Genomic DNA, 27,012 nt, shown 5'->3' with positions numbered 1-27,012 from the left:
GTGAAGCCCCTGTTTTTTTTCTGGCACAGTATTACAAATACCCTGGGCCATAACTGGAACACACTTGCACCACCCCACTATTCCATACCAACTGTTCTGGTGTGGCACTGAGCAAACTGCAAATAAAATGGTGTATACAGGAGATGGGCTACACCCTGAGTTCTTAGATGACCAAAGGACACAGACACCAGAGTGAATTTGTATAGGGATCCCTACGGTGACCCCTCTTTTATTAATCAAACATATTTCTTTTCTCCCTAAGGGTCCCCTGGCATGATCTCTTGTCTGATTGGGGCCCTGCTACGACAGCTCAGGAACCCTTAGGGTGAGTCTGCCTCAACAGACCTCTTACGTAACCTCAGGTACCACATAGACTGTGAGGCCAGAGGGTGGCCTCTGTGGGTGTTTGCTTTCTACCGCTATGTAAACAATGGCCATCTATATAACTTCCTATTCCCACTGTAAAATAGTAGGCTGTAGTAGGATGTAGGTTTAACAATTTTAAGATTTATTGCGGTGTTAACCTAAACAGCAGCTCTCCTTGTGCACATCAAACAGGATTAGTTTTTATGAGGTTTGGTTTCCGTGAAAGGGTTAATGAAGTCCAGAGTTCAAAAGAAGTTGGTTGACGGCTGGCGCTTCTCCTCAGCGAGTCCGCCTCTGATAGGGATCTCCCCTGTGCCTCTCAGTGAGCCTTCTAGTACGCCCAGTCGCAATCACCTTTCCATTCCTCTTTGGTCTCCGGCTCGACTTGCAGCTGTAATCAGAAACACCAGGTGAGCTCTCTGTTGCTGCATTTAAGCCCCTCTCTGCTCCTCCCCTCCCTTCAGTCTCCAGCTAGTTTTCCCTCCCATTCCCCACACCTGGAGGGCATTTTCTTTCCTCATTCCACCCAGTTTCATGCACTGTTTGACCCCACCCTGTATGTCTCTGGGGCCACCCATCTACATGCGGGCTGACTGCATTGTACCAGTGCCAGTCTCTGTTACACCTATTTCCATGCTGTATGATTGGGTTGTACCTATGCCATTTTCCCTTTGTAATTCTGTCTCTGCCCCCTCCTTGGTTTCGTTTCTCGTGGTGGTTTCTGGGACATGTAGTTTTCTTTTGATTTGCTGTGTTAACCTTTTGTTGGCTGGGTCTCATTACTAGAATAGGGTCCTCCCTTGGTTCTGTTGCCTCTTTGACCACCCCACACCCACATAACATTTACCCTACATAATATTCCCCATAATAATTTTCTCAACTCCCTAACTCCCCCTACTTACCAATTAACCTACTTAACAATAAATAACTATACACATAACATACATATATATTTGCATACTACATAAATACAAAACACATTATGCCACAATGCGGTGACTGCTGCAGTTAGTCACCCCTTCTCAGTACCTAGCTGACTATTCATTGGGTGCAGGCTTAATGCAGACTGCTGGCTAAGGGTAACGCTGGCTTCCCCACTGCCTGAACCGTCCAGATGATGCCTGGGTCCTCTTCTCTCTTGGTGGCCCTGCCCACCGCGTGGGATCACCAGACTCGCGTGCAGCCTGCACTTCACTCACTGTCCGGGGTGGCCCCCTGTGTGCATTCGCAGCCCGGGAGGACTTTATTCATGACAGGCCTGCCTCGCTGACCACAAGGCAGGCATTAGAGGGCACGGTTGGGCAGCCGGGTCACCCCCCACATGCAGTCCTGGCCAAGCTGTTGGTAATGGGCCCAGGCAGCCACCGCCACACTGCCTGTGCCACAATTGTCTCTGGGCCTACCTGGTTTGGTTCCTGGGTGGGCCGACAGGTACCATGGCTCCAGGGCGGCCGAGCTGCCCCTGGCGACCCGCAACAGGTAAGTCTCCTCTCTCCTTTCTTTTTTCTCATTCCCAACTGTCTTACATGTCTTTTCTTTTTATAACTCCTCAGGATTCTACTCTTCCCCTCCAGTCCATTCTTGGGCAGGGAAGTTCTTTTCTATTCCTTTATTCCTTCTTTCTCCTGACATTCCACCCAGCCCCATGGTGTGCGGGATGGACTCTCCCCAACAAAGACCCACACACAAATAATCACACTACAAACGTAAGAAACCTTTTATTCCCCTGATGTCTGTGTCTTTCTTTTTTGTGAGTGTGTTCCCTCAAATGGGCAGCATGTTGCCCCGCTAGCCAGGCCTCGTGGAGCCACGGGCTACATAGGGGTATAGAAGAAATGAAAAGTCTGATAGAAGAATGCAAAATGCATAAATGCTAATTCACAGATTCACAGATGCGTGTGCGGAAAGCTGTAACCGCCGCACAGATGTAAGGACATGGATCTGGATAGAGTGTTATCAATCCTCTAGATAGTGCAGTTTGGTGGCAGAGACGTAGTTGCTACGTTAGTTTAGAAAAAAGCAGTAAGCTTGTGCCTGACCCGAAGTGACTTCGCACTACCAAGGAACACGCTGATTCACTTTGAATCAGGGTGTTCGTTGGCAGTGCAAAGTGGCTTTGCAAAGTCCACTGCAAAGTCACTTTGCACCGCGCTAAAAATTCCATGAATCAGCCCTTAGTTAACTATATTTTTGCTCGCCTAAAAATACTCCTGTTGGAAAACGCAATTACTTTTTTACTTTAAAAAAATGTTATTCCCCAATTCAGATAATACGGAGTAAAATACTCCAGCTTTCCTATCGGGGGCCATGCCTACAATGTTTGTCAAATACAGGAGCGGCGAGATAACAAATCCATGATAAGGGGAGAAGGATTCAAAGAAGCTGCGGGACCAGACCTGCCTCCTCTGGGTCCATTCCAGAAATGTGACCCAGTAAACACAGTTTGAGAACTAGTCCAACCCCCTCGCAGGGGAAAAGGGCTGTGTAAGAAAGCACCGTTGAGCTCCTTGGCGAAGTCAGAATCCTGCTCGCCATCAGCCCGCAGCTGCTGAGACATGGCTCGCTACACAGTGAAGGTGAAGACGGGCAAGTTCCTTGCAGCAAAGACATGCGACTGCATCTCCATCACCCTGGTGGGAGCCCTGGGGGAGAGCAAGAAGAGGACTCTGGACAACTACGGCGTGGATTTCCTGCCGGGGGCTGTAAGTGCGTGTGCGTGTGTGTCTGTGTGTTATAGCAGGGCTTGCTAGAAGGTAAAAGGAGCACCGTTCGGGCTGCTTGTGTATATTCCGCATTATTCTTTGCTTTGGGTGTGGTGCCCGCTTGCCACGGGCCGTCAGTGCGTGAGGCTTAAGGCGTAAGGATACAGAGTTGAACTTCTAGCCATCCCTGCGTGGGATCCGACCCAATACCGGTTGAAATGTGTGACGGGGTCAAGGGTTTGCCTAGAGCGTACCCGGGATTGTAGGCTTTAGATTCTTCCATTCCTTCATGTCCATTTCTCGCCTCAAAAGTTCCTTAACATTTGTGTTATCTCTTTCTTTTCTCTGTAGTCCTTCCACTCGCTGATGCGTTTCTTTCGAAACACGTGCCTCTCAGGTGGTCTCCCTCTCAATGTTGTCACTTCTCTGTCTCCTCTCTTGACTGCACTTGACACAACAGCAGTTCCTTTATTCAGGCCTCGACGGGACTCTGGAGACTGCACTGTAGGCGTCTGCACCCTGGGCCTATTTTAATTTCCAAATGTTCTCACAGGAAAAGGGTTGGGCTTGCTGAAAATGTGTAGCATGGGGCCACTTTGAACATTATTTCCACCCCTGCCTTCATTCACAATTTCCACGTAGCCATGTTTCTTCTCTCCTTCCTTCTTGCCAACCGAGTGTTGGCGTCTTCCAGGGGCAGATACCAACAGTATAACCACTTAACCCAGTTTCCAATTTCTTAAACACTGTGGAGGAAGCTCTCACCCATCAGCTCTAGCATAGGACCTAAAACCAGTCAGTCACGCATCCATCCTCGCATGTGATGTGTTACTGGTACTTGACCAACACACGTGCCATTGGTATAATCCCTATGCTGCTACATGCTCTAGATAAAATGATGTTCATTATAGTTGCCCACACTGTTCTCCTTCACCTCTGGGCTTCCTCTGGCACCATTAACCCTAATAATCCCATGTTGTATGCATGGCGTTTCCTAGTCCTGGAACCAGTTCAAGCCCTTCACCTCTCAGACTTTCCTTTCCTCCTTAGTACCTTTATCTGAGCCAGCGGACCCACCCTCCCCTCTTACCCTCAATTGCCTCTAGTGATTGCTGAAAATATCAGATACAGCCTTTAAGTAAAAACAACATACGGTCAACAAACTGGCCCTACTCAGAAAAAGCACTCGGCAGAAAAAGCACTCGGCAGGAGCGCCTCGTTTTCCCTCGATGCTGCTGGCGATCTACAGGTATCAGGTAATATTATCCTCATATATATGGTCGCCGGGAAAAGGTTGTGGCGATATTATATGGGTGTTTCATGCAAAAATGTCCCCACAAAAAAAAACAATTTTTCGGCAATATTTTTGCATGGCGATATTTTTGAGGAGACATTATTACATGGAACCGATCTAAATCCACACATTGTCACACCCTAGATCTCTCCTCCCACACGTGTATCAGAAGCAAAGGTAACCCTTTGTGCTCAACACCCAACCCCCCAACAATGAGTTCACCACCTGGCAAATTAAACCTGCCATTTGACCTCCCAGATGGGCCAAATAGCATAGTTAAGATTCAGCCGAACACCAAATAGTCTGTCACTTATTCATCTGAAGCCGAAAATGAGGTTGAATAGATGTTTTATTCATTACACCTTTAAAAATGAAAGCAATATTTTAAATATAAGGTCCCATGTTACATTTTCTTTTCTTCATTTTTATCAATGTCTCATCCTTATTTAGCACAACCAATCCAGAAAAGAACAGATTAACACAAAAACAGGAGACCTATGTATGGAAGGATGTTGCACATGCACAACCACTGCTACAAAAGTGCTGTACACACTATCTCATATGAGCCCAACACAAAGATGAAGGCCCACATCGCTGTCCGAATATACTAATGAGTGACGTCCTGTACGCTTGTATTCTATATTCCCTGACAGGCTTTCAGGGTCAGGCTGCAGTCAACAGGGAGAGCTGTTTAGTTGAAAATATGGCCTTTCCCTCTAGACAGCTCGGCATTTCTCTTACAAATACATCAACTCAAAGCAATACGCTACCCAAAGCAATACGCTTTGCATTCAAACTGCCTCCAGGCAATGCCTTATCAAAGGTATGAGGAAATAAATGCATGCTGTATTCAGGAGAGGTTCTAGTCATTAAAACATTCGAATGTTGGCAGTTCCATTGCAGCAATGCAGTGGCTGAAGGCAATAACACGGCGTTGCGAAGGGGGGGCAACTGTACGGGATAATCTAAATGATCAATATTATTATGTATATTGCGCCACTATAGTATGTTAAGCTATTCATCAATGAATGTCTGTGTAGTGCACAACTAAAGGAATCACTTCAAGGCAATAATAATTTAGTCAGATATGGAAAGTAATGCACAGTTATGTAAAGTAATTTGGCTAAGATCACATAATTTAATCAAGTGGGGAAGCTGGGAGTTTAGGCCAGCATTCTAAGTTCTCTAGTTTGTAGTTCAGGCTGTACACTATGTGGGTCACTATGAGTATGGTGGTGCAATTTTACCACACCACCATGTGACGATTTTGGAGGTAAAGTAGAGAAACTAGTTCCAGTACTTGCATGGTTGTATTTTTTCTCCACTTTACCTTCGAAAACTGAAGACATTTGCAGAGGTGGATTTACCATCTGCAATTATTTCTCCCAGGTCCCCACGGAAGTGCTGGTGAACTGTATGATGGTGACTAACACAACATTACCACCACTTGTAATCAGACTAATTTACTGCATTGTTTATGTGGGAAATTATCCCCTATATCTCTTCCCCTCCCATCTTTAATTTTACTAAAGCATTCATTGATTTCTGCACAGTTGGCAGTGCAATGTGTTCAATAGAGCTGATTGCAAACAACCAAACCACATGGTAAACCACCATGACAATAAAGCAAATTCACGGATTGGTGTGGCATCTAGCAACATGTATGAAATGGCCTAAGGACCAGCCACACATTGATTTGTTTTGTGTAGCTGATGTTGCTGCCCTCTTCCTCCTCCTCTCCTGGCAACCTGCAATCCATGGCAGCTCACCTATTTCTGTATGTAGTGTGGGCTACATTGACCAACGGAACAGAATTTCTCCAAAACCAAGCTGCATTTGCGCAGAAACAGCAAAATGGTTGCTCTTTCTCCTGTGAGCACCATGGCCTTAAAACTGCATTTTGCAGCAACAAAAAGATGGCTGCACCGTCTTGCCAAGCACACATCGGGCCGGATGGAACAAGGAGACACACAGAGGGAGCGTGCCAGTGTGGTCTGACATATACAAATGGAATAAAGTGAAAAAGCAGTGTTGCCTTAATGCAAGCCCAAAATTCCCATTAAAAAGGAAACTTTTTCACCTTTAAAAAATGCTGCTCTGACGCTATTTCTATCTGTTCTCCCTTAAACCACTGTAATTAATAAGGCCTTGCCATGCCCAGTATATTTCATCGTGCTTCAGCAAAACCAGGCATGATCTCTGAAGGATCAGCCCTGTCAAATCAACTCTGAGAAAAATCAACAAGGAACTCCACTTTTAACCGCACGGGAAAACGCGTTCATTTTCTTCACAAAGTATCAAAGCTCAGTAGTACAAAGAAACTCCAGCTATCTGAGCCATATCAATTTCAGTGCAGGAATAACTGTAGCTGCAATACAGTGTGGGAATCTGATGGAGATGCAAAACCGAATAAAAAAAAAGAATAAATGCCAGCTTTTCACCACACATGTAAAATGGGCTTTGCAAACTCAAGGAGAAAAAGGCCAGTTTTAAAAAGTAAACTGTTGAATGAATGCCTGCCATTATCTAGCAATGTGAAGGGGTTTGTTGCTGGGGAAAATACACACATGGGTTACTTTATTCAACTGGCATGTTCAATTCAGGACCAAATATAAAAAAGTAAAACTGTTAACCGATATTGACTGGATTTTGCAAGTTCCAAAAGCAAAATAGGTTTCTGCTTGGGGGGGATGCTACCAACAGGAGGGCCTCTCTCAGCAGATACTAACACCCCAGTGATAATTATTAGGTTGGACAGAATCTAGTCTAGGCTGAACCCACTGACAAGGGAATTTCCAGGACAAAGAAGTGTGAAGTGGGGAATGGGGCAATAAACCTTCAATCCAGATGGAATCCCACCTTGCTCTTGAGGATATGACAGTTGGTGGCAGCTGAAGAAAGAAAAAATGGTCCAGTGACAAACAAAGGACTGCCATTTGCTTCCAAAGACTATTTATGAATAAAAATGTAAAGACTTTTCTCTATGCAGCAAAAATCTGTAAAAATTTCGCAGTTTAAAAGTGTTTTTATGGGCTTTCATTTAAGGCATGGTAGAATTTACTGACCCCTTGGGAATAGAAATGGCAAAGAATCAGGAATTACAAGGAAAGTATCCATGATGTCAATGTGCATTTTTATACTTGCATCCCTTATGATAATCCACACATGTGTATAAAGTTAAGGAATTTAGGCCGAATCGTTCATACTCAAAATTACCAAAAGTATTAGTAGGGCAAACAATGTCTCACAGATTGCAGAGTTGAAGTGTTATGCTCTTCATAAAATATGTAACCTGTGTATATAATTTGCTAAGAGATTTCAACCGTATAAATGTACCGTTTGTGGCGAAATCGGATTTTAGATAAAATAACTAGGAGGTTTTTGAACATTGTAAACTCACATCATAAATCTGCCCTCCTGCTTTGAAATCCAACCAGTTGAGATCGAGGCGGAGACCAGCACCCCTGACCAATCCCGTCGGTGTGAGGTGTGCTTAGCTAAGCCTGCCCAGCCATAAATTTTGATGATGTCACTATGCATTATAAATAAGAATCCCATGACAAGACTCTGGACACACACTCTTCCTGATTTTCCTGTGCCGGCGTTCCTGTTCCATTTATCCTGCTGAGTCCAGATCTCAACTACAAAGCCTGAGCATTGCTGATCCTATCCCAGCAAGGCCTCAATTCTGAAATCCCACTAAAATCCCATTAAAAAGGGAAAAAGCTGTGGTATTCTTTTGGGAAGCATCCTGAAACAGCCCGGCTTGCTGCCCACTAACTGCTTGCCCACTAACTGCATCCAGAGGTACCTGTGCCATCCAGTGACCAGAATAACCATCCAGTGACCCGACCCTGCCCAGCTGTCTTTTGCCCAGCTGTCCTTTGCCAGGCGCTCTGCCATGTAGTGACCAGAACCATTGACGGTCCAAAATCCCAAAACTAAAAGTGGACTGTAAGTATAATCCCTACCCCATAGAAATATATAGTCTACCTTGTCTTATAGTTGTCCTTATCTCACTCTCTGAGCCATTCTATCCTTATCCTGGTAACTTGTTAATACTGTCAGAATTCTGTGTTCTTGCCCTTGATCTCCAAGCATTAGCGCCACTTTTAGCTTCCTTTCTGTCTTGCATAAACCATAAGTCATTAGCAAAATTGTGTTTAAAGAAATACATTTTCCCTAAAGAAAAGGGGTACACTGCGTGAATGGTTACAACTGCAGTGTAACTTTTATATTCACGGGTGGCGTTCCTCTTTTCTTAGCCATTAAATCTAGTTTAAGTAAAATTTGCCTTTCACTTTTAAAACAGATTTTCTGTTTTTTCCTAAAACAAACCTCACTCTACCTTCCAAATCTCTCTCAATTACCAGCTACCACCATTCTTTCACTTCTGTAATATCCCTGTGATGTACCTCTCTCCCTCAGACTAAAAACCGCATCAGGAATGGCAATATTTCACCCGTATTTTAAAGAAATGGAGTAAATGTACACGGAAATTGAAAGGAAATGTAACTTTTACACGTGTCATTTTGCTGTAATCTGTTTTAACTTTCCATTCAGTTTTCAATAGTATGCTCTTGGTAAGCCATTGCTGGTGATTGTTAGTGTCTATGCATTGTTGCTTTAGTGAGAAATTGTATTTACCTTAAAGTTTTAACCGTACATTAATTATTTATTTATTTATGAGTGTCATTTCATAACATTGCAAGGGTTTTAAAATCAGTTTTCCACTCTTATTTGGCGAGAATTCAATTATTTGTGAGTTATGGGAACATTGCAGGTGGAAATCCTAACTCGGGTGCTATCTTTCCTAAATCAAAAAGTGCTCCTACTCCCTGGTGTTTTGTATAGGTTCCACTAGAAGGTTAAACCAAGTGTATTGCTTACCTCCTCGTTGTAATTATCACCCCATTGGTGATTACTGCCCCATATTAAAAATTGTATGATTTCTTTTGAATTTTAAAATAAATAAATACATATTGCATTTACCAACCAGCCTGGTTCATGGTCTATTGTGACCCGGGGTATTTGAGAAGGGGGTGTGATACTAGTTGTGTACCATCTCAAATTGAATCTGCATAAAATAGGGAGAAAAGCATCTCAGTTGTGTGCTACATACTAGGCCGAGGCCAAAGTGTGTGTCGCCTGAATGAAATCCTTAACAGTAGGCCTGGGGCTCTGACGCCTGCTTGTTCTGATGAACACCTCTGCCTCTCTGCAGTCTGTTCCTCCCTCTTTTGTGGTCGGGGCACAGAAGGATTTATTTACAAGGTCTGTGAGGTATTTAGAGAAATGAGACATCTTAAGATGTTGTATGCGACTCAACCTCAGATCCAACTGCTGGAACTTTCCAAATGTAAATTGGTTTGCAGCGATTTTACTTTTAGGGTGTGTTGTGCCAAATTAAATTATCAAAGAGCCCAGTGTGCATCACATGCTCGAACGTGTTTCATGTCAAATATCTCTAAAACAGACCTTTTTACTGCTAAAGTTATTGACAATTGATTACCCGATAAAATCACATCATGCTTAAAATGTCAAAAATATTTTCCCCAATGTGGTATGTGAGAAGACGGAGGCAAACAAAAGGTTGGCATTTTTAACCAAGACTTTATTGAAATAATACAAAAAAGGCCTATCCCTCCCTGCCTAATCTAACTGCGGTGCTTGTCATCAGTGATGTTGTTCATATCAAAATAGTCTGTCCTCTGTCCAAAAACTGCCTAGGCTGACTCTACCACTAAAAAAGAGTTCTGCAAACAAAAAGGGTTCCAGGAAAAGAACTCCCTTCGCCTGCACAGGACTATTAAGCCTTATTAGCTTATCTTCGTATAGTTCCTTGTGATATTCTTAATTGACCCCTGTAGTCCCTTATGGGGACTCTTTCAGCCTCTCTTAAATGTAAATGGATACTTCATTCTGGATTTCCTGTGTTTCATTATGTCAGGATTTTATTCCTTTCCCCACTTGAATTTGGTTAGTGTCTCTTTCTCGCTTTTCCAGTATTGGCTACGTTTTAGCCATTCCGTTGCTTCTGATTGTTTCTCCTGTTAATCGCAGTCTTTTTTTCTAATGGAACCTGCAACCAGGGTCCCTTGCTCTAATGCTCTTGTATTTATTCCACAATCTTTTCTGCTACTGGGACGAGTACCACGAGTCTCGTAGTCCTCTTGGCTGATTTTAATTACTTCACTACTAGTGGGACGAGGCAAATGCCTCCCGTAGTAGTCTTGATTTGCTTTACTAGTTTTCCAGCTACTGAGAAGAGGGAGATGACTCCTGAAGTCTTCTGGATACATTTCTTGGTTTTCCCAATTGCTGAGACAAGGGAGATGACTCTCATAGTGTTCTTGACTTGCTTTAGTGTTTTCCCAATTACTGAGACGAGGGAGATGAATCGTGTAGTATTTTTGACTTGGTTTAATGTTTCCCCAATTACTGAGCTGAAGGATATGACTCCCGTTTTATTATTGACTTGTTTTAGTGCCTTCTCTGTGCCCGGTCCCCTACCGGGTCTCCCAGCGCTTTCATTACCTTTTTCTTGACAGTCGGCATCACCTGTTCTTCCTGGGGTTGCGAGCTTACTTCGGGCAGGTAAACTCTTCCAGCGTTTCTCTCTATGGCTTTCTGTGCTTCTCTGCAGAGCCGTGTGCTTGGTGGTCTCAGTGTCGTTGCGGACCGCACAGCCCACCTCCTCGAGGTCATGCCACGACCTGGATCTTCCAGACATTCACATGAGTTTGATCCCTACCGGCTCCTGGATTGCTTTTCCTTCTGCTTCGCCACGTCCTCTTGACTGATGACCCGCCTGCTTCTCTGTCCAAGGTTTGAGCATCTCGGGCTACACCTGCTCAGCGTTGTCTTCCCCTTTCTGCAAGTCCTTCTTCATTTGTTATACAATCTTTCTGGGGCCCCCGGCCCCAACATAGGATCATTGCGCTTCTTCAGTCTGCATGAAGTAGTCATCATTACTCCATGGTTCAAACTCTTCCCCGTGTTGTATGTTTATAACGAAGGAGGGATCATTATTTTTCCTTCACCCTTCTTCTTCCCAGTATGATAGGATTCCAGCCTGTTTGCAATCCTCATGTGTCCTTCACTCTTCTTCTTCTCAGCATTTTAAGTGTTCCCAAAATGCTATTTGCTTTTATACAAATTGCCAGGTTTGGCCACGACCCTCAGCTCTGCCCTCCTGCTTCCCCATGGAGGAAGGGGAGCCAAGAGTATTTTCTTTTGGGCAGCGGCACCCAATTTCAGTGAGAAGTTCCCCTCCAAACACAGGAGCACATAGCGTTTCACTGAAATACGGTGCTGCCACCAGGCCAGCTCGGGAAAGGCTGCTCTGTGCTGGTGTTTCAGCGGCACCCTATTAAAGTGAATAGCTTCCCCCTCCAGCACTGGAGCCGGAGCTTTTCACTTTAATATGACACCGCCACACGCCAGCTCGGGGAAGCCTTTCAAAGGCTGCCACATGCTGGCATGGCAGCTGTGCCCTATTCAAACGAAAAGCTCCACGCTCCCGTGCTGGGGCGCCCAGCGCCTGCATGAGTACAGTAAGCTTTTCACTTGCATAGGGTGCCTCCACCACGCCAACTCAAAGGGGGGCTGCAGAGGCAGTGGCGCCCTTTGTAATAGAAAACCTGCTCTCCATGCAGGTGTGGAGCTGCCGGCCTGTGATCTCTTTAGGAGTATGCTGTGAGCTTTGTTTTAAGTCATTAAGTTCTTAAACAATTAAACTGTAAAATAAAATGTATGATTAACTGACTTTGGGCACAGAGAGGACCAGGCATTGTGCAAACAACCTCACTGTTCAAGCTGGTTATTTGTCCTTTTGAAAATTGGTGCGAGTGGGAAATCAGAAGAGGGAAAAAAACATGAAAGGGCCGTTGTTGCAGTTTTGGCAGGTAGTCTGTGGCATGTACAACAGTATGCCGTTTGTTAGCCTCATGAAAACATGTGCGTACACATTTTCTAATCCGGTCCTTAACACGCCTTTTTTTCATTGAGGTTCTGAAGCTTTAAAACTGTCCGCTTACGCCCACCTCCCAGTCATAGCCTTTTCTGGCACGATAGCTGTTCTGTAGCCATTAGGCTACACAATTCAAATAAGCTGTTGCATTTTTATCTGGATTGTAAGCAACAAGAAAGAAGATAATTGCTGTTATAAGAGCCGTTGAACTAAAACAAACGCCTAGTGCATGGCACCAACGTGAGCTAAATGGAAATGAAATTGAAGGCAACGAATATAACAACACCTCTGTAGAAACACCTTTTGCTGCTAAACGTGTGTGAAATATATCACTGATGTATACCAATATGCCTCGAATCGGGCCTAGTAAGTGTTCTGTGTTATCTCCGTTGGCACTCGAAAATTCCCCCAAAGAAAGAACCCTGGTTTCTGTTTCACCTCTTCTTTGAATTGTGCCCCTTGGTTCACTTCCCTGCCAAGTACTGCCACAAGGCAGATTACGCGTACATTTATCTTGCTCTCTACCTTTGGGGTCCTGAACCCTTTTCTGACGGTTAGTGGCCTTGGGGCTACCACCAACACGAGGAAGACATCCTCGGATGCAAAAGTCTCACTCTTTCACATTGGGGTCTTTGACCTTTCTCTAGTGGTCTGTGGTTTGTGGTTTTGTTACTATTACTTGTACTATCACTTACACGAGGAAGATTTCCTATGATGCAAATTTTTCTCATACTTTTTCTCAAGTTAGGGGACTCATGCCTGCCCCTGTTTCCCCATGTGCTGTTAATTGGTTGCCAAGACCCTCTCGTGCCCCCACTGGTCGGCCCGCTCTCTCCCATACTTCTGGGCGGTACTTCTGGGATTTTCACGCTGTGCTCCGGTCTCTCCTGGGGTCTGCATTTGCCTTGTCTTGTTCTTCTGTGGCTTCCAACGGCTTCTCATTTGCTGTGGTGGTTCCGCAGCCTTTGGCTCCCTGCAGTATTGGCACTTTTTACAGACAGCGTGGGTCACCTCCTCCTGGAGGCCGTGCTACTGCCTCGCAAGTTTCTTGCAGGGAAAAAGGTGAGAGTCAATAGGATCGAAAACAAAAGGTTTTTTTTTTTTTTTTGGGGGGGGATCCGTTTAGGTAAATAAAAAAGTGGTTTTTACCACAAAAACAGGGGTTGGGGGGCGACCCCCCCCAAAAAAAATATTGAAACCTTTTGTTTTCGGTCCTTTTGATTCGAACCTATTCCTATTGTATTTCAAACCTTTTGATTCGAACCTTTGACCTATAACCGCGTCTCCTGGTCTCCAGCCTGGTCTCCAGCACTATGAATCTCCTGCGCTGAACAGCTTTCATGAATACATTTGCTCCGGGGACGGATTGACATGGTGTCAAGTCCTTCTTTGGTTTGTTTCTTCCTGGAAAGCTAGAACGCTCCACTGAGTTCATGGGAGTGCTCCTCCTGTATCCGGCATCCACTTCCTGTTAGTACTTGCCTCCCAGGTATTCCTCTTTGTCTCAGTACTGGAGTCAGTCAATTGTATAATGTCACAGTAGCAAATGGAAGTGCTAGCAAATGGAGGTTGGTTAAAAGGTAGTAAAGGGCTTGGGAAGGTTAGGTTGGAGGTGTTGTGCCTAATTCTACCCAGGTGTTTGTCCTTCTCAGGGGGGCATCCCTCCCCATGAGATCCTTCTGCATTATACCACCCCAAGGCGGACTATTAGGTATCCCTCATGGAAAGGGGCTCCCTCCTGGGAAGAAGTGACACCAACCAAAGGATCATCACAATATCTACAGAGGAACAGTGAAATGAGGGAAAAAGTTTAATTTCTTAAAATTTTCTTGGGTGCTACCACCTTGAGAACAGCAAAGTAGTTAATTGAAATATCAATGACTCGTTGATCTTTTGACTGATTTTTGTTATTTTTTCTGTTTTTTTTAAGAACTTTTTAATCCTGCATGTTTTTATGAATTGTAATCAATAATTGATTTCTGTATATTGTGTTTGTATATATCATGTATGCGCCAAAGGCCATTTAGCAGAAGTTTGTTAAAATAAATTATAAATTCTATGAAAAGCACACTACTCCAAATTAAACCTTCTACTCTATGCCAGATGGTTCGATCTTCAAAATGTAGCATCTCAGATCCATAGTGTAGACATGGAACAACCTTTGCCTTTTAGTACATTTAGTAGAAAAAATCAACTATATTTCCAGCCGATTTATTTTTCCGTTTCAGCTTCAAACAATACGCATCTGGAGTGCAACCTCACATTCAGTTTTGTATGCATCTTAATAAATAAGGAAAAGCCCAAGTACTCAAGATGTTCCACCACTTCCATTTTTTCCTTATTTAGATACCATTTGCAATACGCCATTTCCTACAATTGGAGAAGATTAGGGGTTGTCCAATTCCACTAATTAATATACTGAGGTATTTACACACAGATACAGAACTCCAGGTACGTTTGAGAGCAGACAGCGTGCTGTCAAATACAGTTCCACTTTTAAAAGGTCTTCTACAAGGGTGCATGCTCGCACTAATGCTATTTAACTTGTATATTGCTGATCTAGTGACAGCCCTGCCAAGTAACAGAGGCTCGGGTGGATAGCTCAGGGGAAACGCAGTTACCTTGGACGCAAGATCATGCGGAGCAACACAGGTTTGGTACCTGTGTCTGCGCTTAGAAACCTCAGGGTATTAAGCGTGTTATAAATAACCAGTTGCCATTATAAATATAAAACATAATTATCTTTCATTTCATACAATCATTTCATACGATCATTGATGCTCATGTAGTTTCCAAGAGCATAAAGACTACATTGGAGGTCTATTATCGTGTGATCAAGAATGGCCAAATCATTTATTTGGCCAAGAGCAAAATCCATTGCCGATATAAATAGACTGAATTTGGCCGGCACTAGTACAAAGCCCTGCAGTAAACCTCCAAAGGTTTCCACATCTCGGACATGGTTCCACGACCATCTAGTCTCACTCTAATATTTGTGTTAGTGTGTAAGTGGACCAAAATGCCCAAAAATGGATTTTGTATTCATCACTCACTCAGTTTTTTCCAGAGTTTATCTCTTTTTACTCTATCAGAGTAAGCAGAGGATAGATTGATAGAGGAAATATAAGTAACACCATATTTAAGATGCTTCTCTTTTTGTATCAAGTATAGCAAAATACCATTTTCTTGGGTACCCAGCCCTCACCGGAAGCCAGATTAACATTTGTTAATATGACTATTTGCAGTTGCCAGGTTGTCTAATACCTTTAGGATTATGGAGGAGAAGATGTTGCTACTTACATGTAAGAGTGTTATCAGGTGGTAGTTTGATGGCTCCATTCTATCACCTTTCTTAAAATGGGTATCAGATATGAAGTCTTCCAAGATACGGATAAATCCCCAATAAGTAAGATGTTCCTACATTGAGTATATCAAATGATTGGCCAAACCTGCGGGTTACCCTTCAAGGTGAGAACTGACAGGCCATGTGGACCTTCTGCTCGTGATGGCTTAGAGCTGCCTATTAGATCCACAATATTTTCAAAGTCTAGGTGCCACCTAAACCACCTAGGCAATATAGTGTCAGAGACCCCATTGCTCGGTAGGGCATAGAGATGTGTATTTTATCCACTGTTCCTTCATAATAGGTTTTATTCGGGCATTAGTCAGTGTTGATAATGGTCTAAAAGCAATGAGCTTGCTTGGACAGAAACAGGGACATCAATTGGGGGTCGACAGAGGTCGCAACAGCGACCTCTGCTGTCTCCCCAGCGACACCTGGCACAATTCTGCGACCTCTGGCCCTGGACGGGAGCCTGGAGCTTGCGCTTTTAAAAAAATAGTTTGTTGCATCAACAAACTATTTGAAAAAACGAGCAAGCTCCAGATTGCCTGACGCCAACCAGGCTTGGCCAGTGGAAACAGCCTGGCGTGGTGCCTTCATGTCTGTTACGTTTCGAGCTGTAGTTGCTTAGCAACCATAGCTCGTCCGGGGCTGAGGAGGGCAGAGCAGAGCTCTGAGTGCAGCAGCAGCCAGCCATACAGAGGCACATGGGATTCCTCTCCAGGCTGACCTGACCCAAAGTGTAAGTAATCAACTCCATAGGAAGCTGGAAGATGGAAGCTGTCTGAAAGTGGATGTGGTGCTGAATCAAGCCCAGCTGAATGCGTTTGTGGCGCTGAATTGAGAAAGGATACTGAAACCTCGCCCAGGGCCCCCTGTGGGAAGGCATATTAAGGGTGTATGACAAAGGGCACCACAGCTTAGAGAAGGTGCTTTCTCTGGCCCCCCAAAGGAGGAGATATTTTTGTGGTGGTGACTGGACAAGCATAGCCAAAATAGAGTGGCTATGTATGGCAACATTTGACGATATTCTAAGAATCACCATTTGACATCAAGAAAGCATACAAAGGTTTAGCTTTATACAACAAAGCATGCAAAGGTTTAGCTTTATACAACACATCCCCAGAGCGTCAGATGCAGTTGTGGAGGATGTTAAGAAAGGTATGGAAGCCCGAAAAAACAAGTGGGTGGAAAGAGTCAATAAGAAGCACCCAAGGAGAATAACCGTGGTCAAAGCTGGAGATTGGGTACGGATAAGGAAGGCTGTTGTTACCAAGAAAGGGGAACCGTTATACACAGAGCCTGTTAGGGTTACACAAGTCTTCAAAAACGCTGTGTGTGTAGAAAGTGGTCAAGTCTGGTCTTTGTCCAGAATCGCGAAAGTAAAATGATGTAAGTATATATCTGTTCAGTGGGTACATACCCCACAATAAAGAAATTTATTTCATAAGGGAGGGAGATGTGTTGCATAAAGCTAAACCTTTGTATGCTTTGTTGTATAAAGCTAGACCTTTGTATGCTTTCTTGTTGCTATGGTTTTCAGCTGTGTTTATGCCAAGCACATCATCTGTAATTCCAGAATGGATTTATGCCTACTGTGCCATTCTGGAATGATGTGTGCTGAGTTTGAATGGAGCAAGGAATGTGAAAAAGAATTTGAAGCAATGAAAAGAAAAATTGATATGGCAAAACCCCTATCGATGTTTGATACTAGGAAGAAAACCTTTCTGGCCGTGGATGCCAGTGAGACAGGTATAGGTGTGGTGATGTTGCAGCCAGATGTTGATGGTACGGAGATGATTGTAATGCATGCATCCCGCATGTTAAGAGGTGCAGAATTGAACTATTCCGTGTTGGAAAAGGAAGCACTGGCGTGCCATTGGGGCATTGAAAAGATGAAAAATTTTGTCTGGGGTCAAGAGTTTACCTTGAGAACAGATCACAAACCCCTTAAGGCGATTTTTGAAAGTAAAGGCCTCGACAAGGTTTCAAGGAGAGTGGCAGACTGGGTAACCAGGCTACAGTGTCATAAATTTGAAATAGAAGTAGTTGCTGGTAAAGAGAATGTGCAAACTGATCACGCTTCGAGAGTGAAGTTGGAGAATGATGCTGGTGAAAAAGGAAGTAATGTATATGGTGAACATGAAATGGTTTTTGCAACTGTGGAGGGTATAATTCAGAAACAAGAGTGGATTCAAGTGTTAAGGGCCAATGAAATGTGGAAGCGGATTATGGTATTTGTGGCGGATGGGTGGCCAGAGAAAAGGCTACTATCAGGTGAAGAGAGGGCTATGTGGGAAGTAAGGAATGAACTATCCGTAAAAGGAGAGCTATTGTACAGATGGGACAAGTTGGTGGTTCCAGGCAGTCTGCGGAGGAAATTGATTGATTGTGCCCATCAGGGACATATTGGCATTTGTAAAACGAAAGAAGTAATAAAAGCCGATTACTGGTGGCCAGGAATTGATCGCGAAATTGAGAAAGTGGTTGGTGCTGCAGTGACTGTACCAAATCAGGGAAGAACGTGATAGCTGTGTCCCAACCAATGGGTAAAACTACCATTCCTGATGGTGTGTGGCAAGATTTGTCCATGGATGTTCTAGGTCCCGTAGACCCATTGCAAGTAGAGGTAGGTTCATTTTGGTGATGGTTGATACCTTTTCGAGATGGACAGAGTTTAAGATCCTGAGGGAAGTCACGTGTCAACACATAATTGAATTCATGGAGGATGTGTTTGAAAGGGAGGGATTGCCCAGGAGCATTCTCACAGATAATGGTCCACAATTCATGGGAAAACTATTTTTGGAGTATCTGTACAAATGTGGAATCAAACACAAAAAGACTCCTTTGTATTGTCCCCAAGCAAACGGTATGGTTGACAGAGTAAATCGAAGTATTATGGATGGTATTCGTGGAGCTAATGCATATGGTCTTGACAAAAAGGTTGCAGTAAGAGACAGGCTGTATGCTTTGAGGATGGCTCCGCGAGTAGAAACGGGGATTAGCTCATTTGAACTTATGAGAGGGCGAAAGGCAAATACCTGTGTTGCGCCAGCTTGGTTGGGCAGGGCGAGAGCGTCAGATGCGGTTGTGGAGGATGTAAAGAAAGGGATGGAAGCCTGAAAAAACAAGTGGGTGGAAAGAGTCAATAAGAAGCACCCAAGGAGAATAACCGTGGTCAAAGCTTGAGATTGGGTACGGATAAGGAAGGCTGTTGTTACCAAGAAAGGGGAACCGTTATACACAGAGCCTGTTAGGGTTACACGAGTCTTCAAAAACGCTTTGTGTGTAGAAAGTGGTCAAGTCTGGTCTTTGTCCAGAATCGCGAAAGTAAAATGATGTAAGTATATATCTGTTCAGTGGGTACATATCCCACAATAAAGAAATTTATTTCATAAGGGAGGGAGATGTGTTGCATAAAGCTAAACCTTTGTATGCTTTGTTGTATAAAGCTAGACCTTTGTATGCTTTCTTGTTGCTATGGTTTTCAGCTGTGTTTATGCCAAGCACATCATCTGTAATTCCAGAATGGATTTATGCCTACTGTGCCATTCTGGAATGATGTGTGCTGAGTTTGAATGGAGCAAGGAATGTGAAAAAGAATTTGAAGCAATGAAAAGAAAAATTGATATGGCAAAACCCCTATCGATGTTTGATACCAGGAAGAAAACCTTTCTGGCCGTGGATGCCAGTGAGACAGGTATAGGTGTGGTGATGTTGCAGCCAGATGTTGATGGTACGGAGATGATTGTAATGCATGCATCCCGCATGTTAAGAGGTGCAGAATTGAACTATTCCGTGTTGGAAAAGGAAGCCCTGGCGTGCCATTGGGGCATTGAAAAGATGAAAAATTTTGTCTGGGGTCAAGAGTTTACCTTGAGAACAGATCACAAACCCCTTAAGGCGATTTTTGAAAGTAAAGGCCTTGACAAGGTTTCAAGGAGAGTGGCAGGCTGGGTAACCAGGCTACAGTGTCATAAATTTGAAATAGAAGTAGTTGCTGGTAAAGAGAATGTGCAAACTGATCACGCTTCGAGAGTGAAGTTGGAGAATGATGCTGGTGAAAAAGGAAGTAATGTATATGGTGAACATGAAATGGTTTTTGCAACTGTGGAGGGTATAATTCAGAAACAAGAGTGGATTCAAGTGTTAAGGGCCAATGAAATGTGGAAGCGGATTATGGTATTTGTGGCGGATGGGTGGCCAGAGAAAAGGCTACTATCAGGTGAAGAGAGGGCTATGTGGGAAGTAAGGAATGAACTATCCGTAAAAGAAGAGCTATTGTACAGATGGGACAAGTTGGTGGTTCCAGGCAGTCTGCGGAGGAAATTGATTGATTGTGCCCATCAGGGACATATTGGCATTTGTAAAACGAAAGAAGTAATAAAAGCCGATTACTGGTGGCCAGGAATTGATCGCGAAATTGAGAAAGTGGTTGGTGCTGCAGTGACTGTACCAAATCAGGGAAGAACGTGATAGCTGTGTCCCAACCAATGGGTAAAACTACCATTCCTGATGGTGTGTGGCAAGATTTGTCCATGGATGTTCTAGGTCCCGTAGACCCATTGCAAGTAGAGGTAGGTTCATTTTGGTGATGGTTGATACATTTTCGAGATGGACAGAGTTTAAGATCCTGAGGGAAGTCACGTGTCAACACATAATTGAATTCATGGAGGATGTGTTTGAAAGGGAGGGTTTGCCCAGGAGCATTCTCACAGATAATGGTCCACAATTCATGGGAAAACTATTTTTGGAGTATCTGTACAAATGTGGAATCAAACACAAAAAGACTCCTTTGTATTGTCCCCAAGCAAACGGTATGGTTGACAGAGTAAATCGAAGTATTATGGATGGTATTCGTGGAGCCAATGCATATGGTCTTGACAAAAAGGTTGCAGTAAGAGACAGGCTGTATGCTTTGAGGATGGGTCCGCGAGTAGAAACAGGGATTAGCTCATTTGAACTTATGAGAGGGCGAAAGGCAAATACCTGTGTTGCGCCAGCTTGGTTGGGCAGGGCGAGAGCGTCAGATGCGGTTGTGGAGGATGTAAAGAAAGGGATGGAAGCCTGAAAAAACAAGTGGGTGGAAAGAGTCAATAAGAAGCACCCAAGGAGAATAACCGTGGTCAAAGCTGGAGATTGGGTACGGATAAGGAAGGCTGTTGTTACCAAGAAAGGGGAACCGTTATACACAGAGCCTGTTAGGGTTACACGAGTCTTCAAAAACGCTTTGTGTGTAGAAAGTGGTCAAGTCTGGTCTTTGTCCAGAATCGCGAAAGTAAAATGATGTAAGTATATATCTGTTCAGTGGGTACATATCCCACAATAAAGAAATGTATTTCATAAGGGAGGGGGATGTGTTGTATAAAGCTAAACCTTTGTATGCTTTGTTGTATAAAGCTAAACCTTTGTATGCTTTCTTGTTGCTATGGTTTTCAGCTGTGTTTAATCATCTGTAATTCCAGAATGTCATCTTCGAAAACTTCGAAGACTTCGAAGACAACCTCGAAAACTTCGAGGGATTTACCATTTTCTTCGAAGCAGATGGAAGAGGAAGGAAGGAGATTCACTCCTTTACCCAGATCAGATTTTTTCAAATCTATGTCAGCAATCTATGAAGAGTCTGCTTCAGAAGAAGACGAGGTTTCTCCTTTGGGAGTTACTTATGGTACAAGAAAAGTTCCTGAGGAACTTATTGACCAGGAATCTAGAATGAGAGACCGGAGTGATACGCTACATTCTGCCAGTGGAGTTGACACATCCCCAGAATTAGAGTTCGCCAAACCTGATCCTGCAGAACATGCAGATGCTGGGTACAGGGGTCTTATGACCAGGGTAGTTGAATATATGGGTTGGGGTAATACTTCACCCATTTTTGAACAAGATGACATGACTGATATAATCGTCAAGGGACCTCAGAAAGATCCTGTTCTCCCTTTTCACAGGGCCTTTCAAAGGACTGTAGAGAAAAACTGGGAGAAACCAGAAACTATTGTTGCTGCAGACAGCACTTTTCCAAGAAAATATAGACCAGCTGGAACGGATCCTGAATATTTGAATAAACATCCGACTCCAGAGAGTTTAGTCATTCAGGCAGCATCTACTTCAAAACAAACTGCTTATCCAACTATTCCTCCAGATAGAGAGGATAAAAAAATTGATGCCTGGGCACGTAAAGTTTTCACGTCAGGCAGTATGGCACTTAAGTCGGCAAATGTCACCGGTACCCTAGCCAGGTTTACCCATACCCTGTGGGACTGTATTTCGGCGGCGGCTGATCATATTCCGGAAGGCGAGGAAAGGGAAGGCTTCCTGAATATAGTCAAAGACGGGAAGGAGGCAATGGGGGAATGTCTCCAGTCTGGACTGGATACTGCGGAAAGGTTCAGCAGATCCATGGCTGCAAGAGTTGTGCTACGCAGATTTGCATGGTTGAGGAAGTCGGGATTTGCACCGGACGTGCAATCTAGACTCCTCAACATGCCCTTTGATGGCTCAAGGCTCTTTGGCAGAAAGGCTGATGAAAGCCTAGAAAAACTTTAGACCTCGAAAGCGGCAGCTAAATCACTTAGCGCCTCTTTGCGCCAGCCTCTAAAACCCTATCCCGGCACATCTGCCTGGAGGGGTCGTTCTTTTCGCTACTACTCTTCTTTTGGTAGAGGAAGAGGACAGGCTTCTCAAAGGGGCAAAAGAAACTTCCCTCGTGGAGCACGAGGAAGAGGTGCAAAATCAGCCTCAGGAGCGGCATCTGTACCCTCAGCCACTCCTGCAGCCGCCTCCAAATCCCTCTGAGACCTTGTTACACAAAACACCAGTGGGAGGCAGGATCTCTCAGCATCTGAAGGAATGGCGGGGCATTACCTCAGATACTTGGGCACTGGAAACAGTAGCCCAAGGTTACTGCCTCCCCTTCCAAAAAAGGCATCAGAATCATCCACCGGGAGTCAACTCCGTCAAAATTCCGGATCCGCTCCTGTTGCAGGAAATTTTAACCCTGCTAGAGAAAGGTGAAATAGAACCGGTACCTGTAGCGGAGAGGAACAGGGGTTGGTACTCCCCATATTTTCTCATCCCAAAAAAGGACGGAGGACTGAGACCCATCTTGGACTTGAGAAACTTGAACAAGTACCTCAGGAAGGACAAGTGCAAGATGGTGACTCTCTCTCAGATCCTTCTGGCTCTCCAACTCCAAGATTGGTTGGTATCATTGGACCTTCAGGATGCTTACTTTCATGTGCCAATCCATCCAAAGCACAGAAAGTACCTGAGGTTCGCGATTGGCAATTCTCATTATCAGTTTCGAGTTCTGCCATTCGGGTTGACCTCCGGCCCGAGGGTTTTCACCAAACTGTTGGTGGTTGTGGCAGCAAGTCTCAGGAGAGGAGGTATTCACATATAACCCTACCTGGACGACTGGTTGATCAGAGCAAGTTCTCCAGAACAAGCTCAAGAACATCTTTCGATCACCTGCCACTTCCTCCACAAACTGGGCTTCTCCCTCAATTTCAAGAAGTCCCACATGATACCATCTCTGAAACTCCAATTTATCGGAGCAGTCTTGGACACTTCATCGGGAAAAGCCTGGCCTCCCGAAGTGAGAGCTCTCCACATCCAGCAGATGGTAACAAAGTTTCAGCATGCCCAACATCTACCGGCCTTCGATTTTCTCTGGTTGCTTGTCTTCATGGCATCCTGCATTTTCCTAGTACCAGAGGCCAGGTTGAGAATGAGATCCCTTCAATGGGCTCTCAGAACTCAGTGGTCCCAGTTCTCAGGGAATATGTCAGATCTTCTGCAAGTCCCGAGCGCAGTTGCTCAGGATCTTCTATGGTGGGCTTGCAACGACAACATTCTCGGGGGAGAGTCCTTTTGGCAACCATGGCCAGAGATAACGATAGTGACGGACGCCTCACTCACGGGGTGGGGAGCACACACCAACGATCTGACAATCAGCGGTCGTTGGTCTCCATCGGTGTCCAAACTACATATCTGTCATGAGCACTGTTTCCAAGGAGTCAGGACAAGCCCAACATCCCCGGAAGCAGGCTCACAACCCCCGCCCCTGATCCCAACCGACCCCTATCGGGGCCCTCTGGACCATGTCCTGGCGCCGTTGGCGCCAGGCTCATAAGAATCACCAGTCCCGGCGCCAGAGGTGCCGGGCTCATACTTTGGATAAAGGTGCTTGGGTGGACTTACCTGTAGCAGACCATGCTGCATACTCACCTTCACAAGTCCTGGCAAAATGAAGCCCCAGCCTTCTGCTGGGTGGGACTATTTTTCCGAATCTGGAACTACTTTCTTACCTGGGTGGGGCTGGCATCACTCCTTGACTCTGGAACACAGGAACTCTTTTTCTCTTGGGCGAGGCTGAGGAGGAAGACACCTAATCACCTCAACACTATTTAAACCACACCCGATTGGAAGAATGTGCTTCGCGTTATTCTGCATCTGCAGCAGGACGCTCACCGAGTCAGCTCCAGTCTTCTAGTGATATCTTCTGCTTCAGCCTGTGAAAACAAGTCAGATCTTCACTTACCATCCAGGGATCCAGCCTCCGGCTGCACCTGCCAGCAAAGGAACATCAGGTTAGCAAAAGGCAACGCTTTAGCAGCCGCGCTTACTTACCTGAAACCACGGCATTTTCCGAATCCCGCGGCCTTTACCTGCAAGACAAAGAACTCCGGTCAACGTTTTAGCAGCCGCGCTTACTTACCTGAACCCACGGCATTTTCCGAATCCCGCGGCCTCTACCTGCAAGACAAAGAACTCCGGTTAGTGCAAAAAGGGGAAAATTGGATGCAATTATATTTTCACTTACCGGAGCTGTGCGCTCCTCGCCATCTCCTTTTCCGCTGCATCTCCGCACCTGCAAATCAAGAAAAAGACATTAAGAGGTGCGAATAAACCTGTCAGCAAGCATATTACTTACGTGCTCCTCCACGTGCACGGATCTTCATACTTACGTGCATCCGTATGCTCAGTATATACATTTCGGCACCTAAGAAACAAAGGCAAAGACTTCATTAAAAAGGTGCTCTCGAACTTTACAAACCGACCAGCATCCGCTCGTGCAGAAAACGACGGCATCGCTTCTTCAGCAGCTTTAAACCCTCTGAGGCTACAAGAGACTTAAAGCAATCCCAGTGAAGTAACTGGAACCCAGCGCCCCTGCATCAGTCGCAGGATGGAGAGCCCAGCATTTACATATCTAAGGTGAGAGCTCATTCAGACTTTGGGCGGACTCAGTGAAAAAATAAATAAGGAGGAGAAGCCCAACCAACAACCAGCCATTAATCCCTTTTTCTTCCGCCTGCAAACACCTTACTCTACAAGTCAGACATTCCATAAGAGGAGGTCCGGTCCAGAGAACCATCCGAGTCCTGCGCTTCTCAATTGAAGACACGGTAACTGTCCAGCCAGGATCTGCCCCTCCGTGGGAACCAGGTGAGCGTTACAGAACGCAAAGCCATCCAATAACTTCCTACCCAGGCGCAATGGAAACCTCAGACACTGACCAACTAGCCCAGCTATTAGGGGAATTAAGAGCAGAGGTACATGCAGCCCGCCAGGAAACTAATGCCCTGAGGAGAGAATTGATTGTATCAAAAGAACGAACTGATGATCTTGCCAGACAGTTGTTACAATCACAAGCGGGGCAAACCCCTTTGCCTACGGGAGGGAGCTACATTCCTGCAGCCTCGGCCAGTCCGGTACAAATCAACCTACCCGGAAATGTGCCTTTGGCTCCGCCTGAACGCTTCTCCGGTGATCCTAAAAGGTTTGCGGTTTTCATCAACCAGTGCCGATTGCACTTTCTGTGTAGACCAGCTGCTTTTCCGACGGACCAGACTAAGGTAGCCTTTGTGCTTTCATATCTTAGCGGCAGTGCTGCTGATTGGTCGGTTCCTCTAGTTGCACAGGATGATCCGATTCTTCACGATTTCCAAGCATTCCAGACCAGCATGGAAAGACTGTTTGCAAGACATTCCCAGGGCCAGGCCTTAGATAACGAACTCCTTTCCTTACGGCAAGGCAATCAGGATCTCCTGGCTTATATTGCGTCATTTAATAGGCTAGTAGTTGAAACCAGATGGCCCGAGGACAAGAGGATCACGCTGTTCCACAGAGGTCTGCGGGGAGAACTCAAAGATGTTCTAGCTCAGGTAGTAAATCCTCCTCAGGATTGTTCTGAATACATCGATTTAGTGGTCCAATTGGATCACAGATTGCAAAACAGGAAGGCAGACCGCTCCAGGTTCGAAACTCGAGTGTTCTCCAAACCACAGAATTCCACCAAGGGAGCTGAAGCCGTAGAACCTATGCAAATAGGGGTCATGAAGGGCCCTTTAACCCAGAAAGAACGCGACAGGAGAAGACAGTTGCAGTTATGCCTCTATTGTGGAAATTCAGGACATTTCCTTCGAGAATGCCCAGTGAAACCTTCAAAGAAGACAGTGGGAGCTTCTGATAAAAATACCGAAAGGCCGGAGCCGGGAAACGACCTCGCCCGACAAGTGTAGAGGTCCGCTTGCCGAGCGTTAAAACCAGTTCTTTGACCTCGCATTTCATAGTTTCAATAGTCCTCATGAATCCAGAGCAACCGGATCGTTTGCATGCTATTAAAGCATACATTGATAGCGGAGCAATTGGTAATTATGTAGACCACGAAATGGCTTCCAGGATGAACCTACCCCTCTGTCCTAAGGCAATTAAAGACGTTATTACCACAGTGGATGGTACGGAAATAGCTTCTGGACCAGTGACCCATACCACCACGGAAGTGACGTTATTAAGTCAAGATGGACATTGTGAGGTGATCATGTTCGATGTGATCAAGGCTCCTCAATTCCAAGTAATATTGGGGATTCCCTGGTTGGAGAAACACAATCCTCAAATTGATTGGCGAGCAAAGACAATACGGTTTCCAGAGTGTGCCCCCACTTGTTATCCTCGACCCAGTATTGGACTAGCAGCGACAACATCCGAAAGTCCGCAACTGCCTATAGAGTATCAAGAATTCCAAGACGTTTTTCAGAAGGAGCAGGCGAATACTCTACCTCCCCACAGGTCGTACGACTGTCAAATAGACCTGATACCCGGATCCACTCCCCCCTGTAGTAGAATTTATGCCCTTACCGAACCTGAGAATCTTCATTTGCGACAGTATCTGGACCAGTACCTAGCCAACGGATTCATCCGTCCTTCAAAGTCTCCAGTATCCTCAGCTTTGTTCTTCGTGCCGAAAAAAGAAGGTGACCTTAGGACCTGTAAAGATTATCGTGCCCTGAACCAAATCACGGTAAATAATAGGTATCCCTTACCTCTAATTCCG

The 27,012-nt window shown here is 44.9% G+C and overlaps 1 pseudogene; it reads left to right on the top strand.

Moving 5' to 3' along the window:
- The first annotated feature begins 2,887 nt into the window (after positions 1-2,887).
- The window catches only part of LOC138568627 (hydroperoxide isomerase ALOXE3-like), a 935,706-nt pseudogene continuing 911,581 nt past the window's right edge, over positions 2,888-27,012 (top strand).

This window comes from Ambystoma mexicanum, chromosome 1p (assembly GCF_040938575.1).
Source record: "Ambystoma mexicanum isolate Mex_15411 chromosome 1p, UKY_AmexF1_1, whole genome shotgun sequence".
Lineage (NCBI taxonomy): Eukaryota > Metazoa > Chordata > Amphibia > Caudata > Ambystomatidae > Ambystoma > Ambystoma mexicanum.
This window is presented reverse-complemented; position numbering and strand designations above follow the sequence as displayed.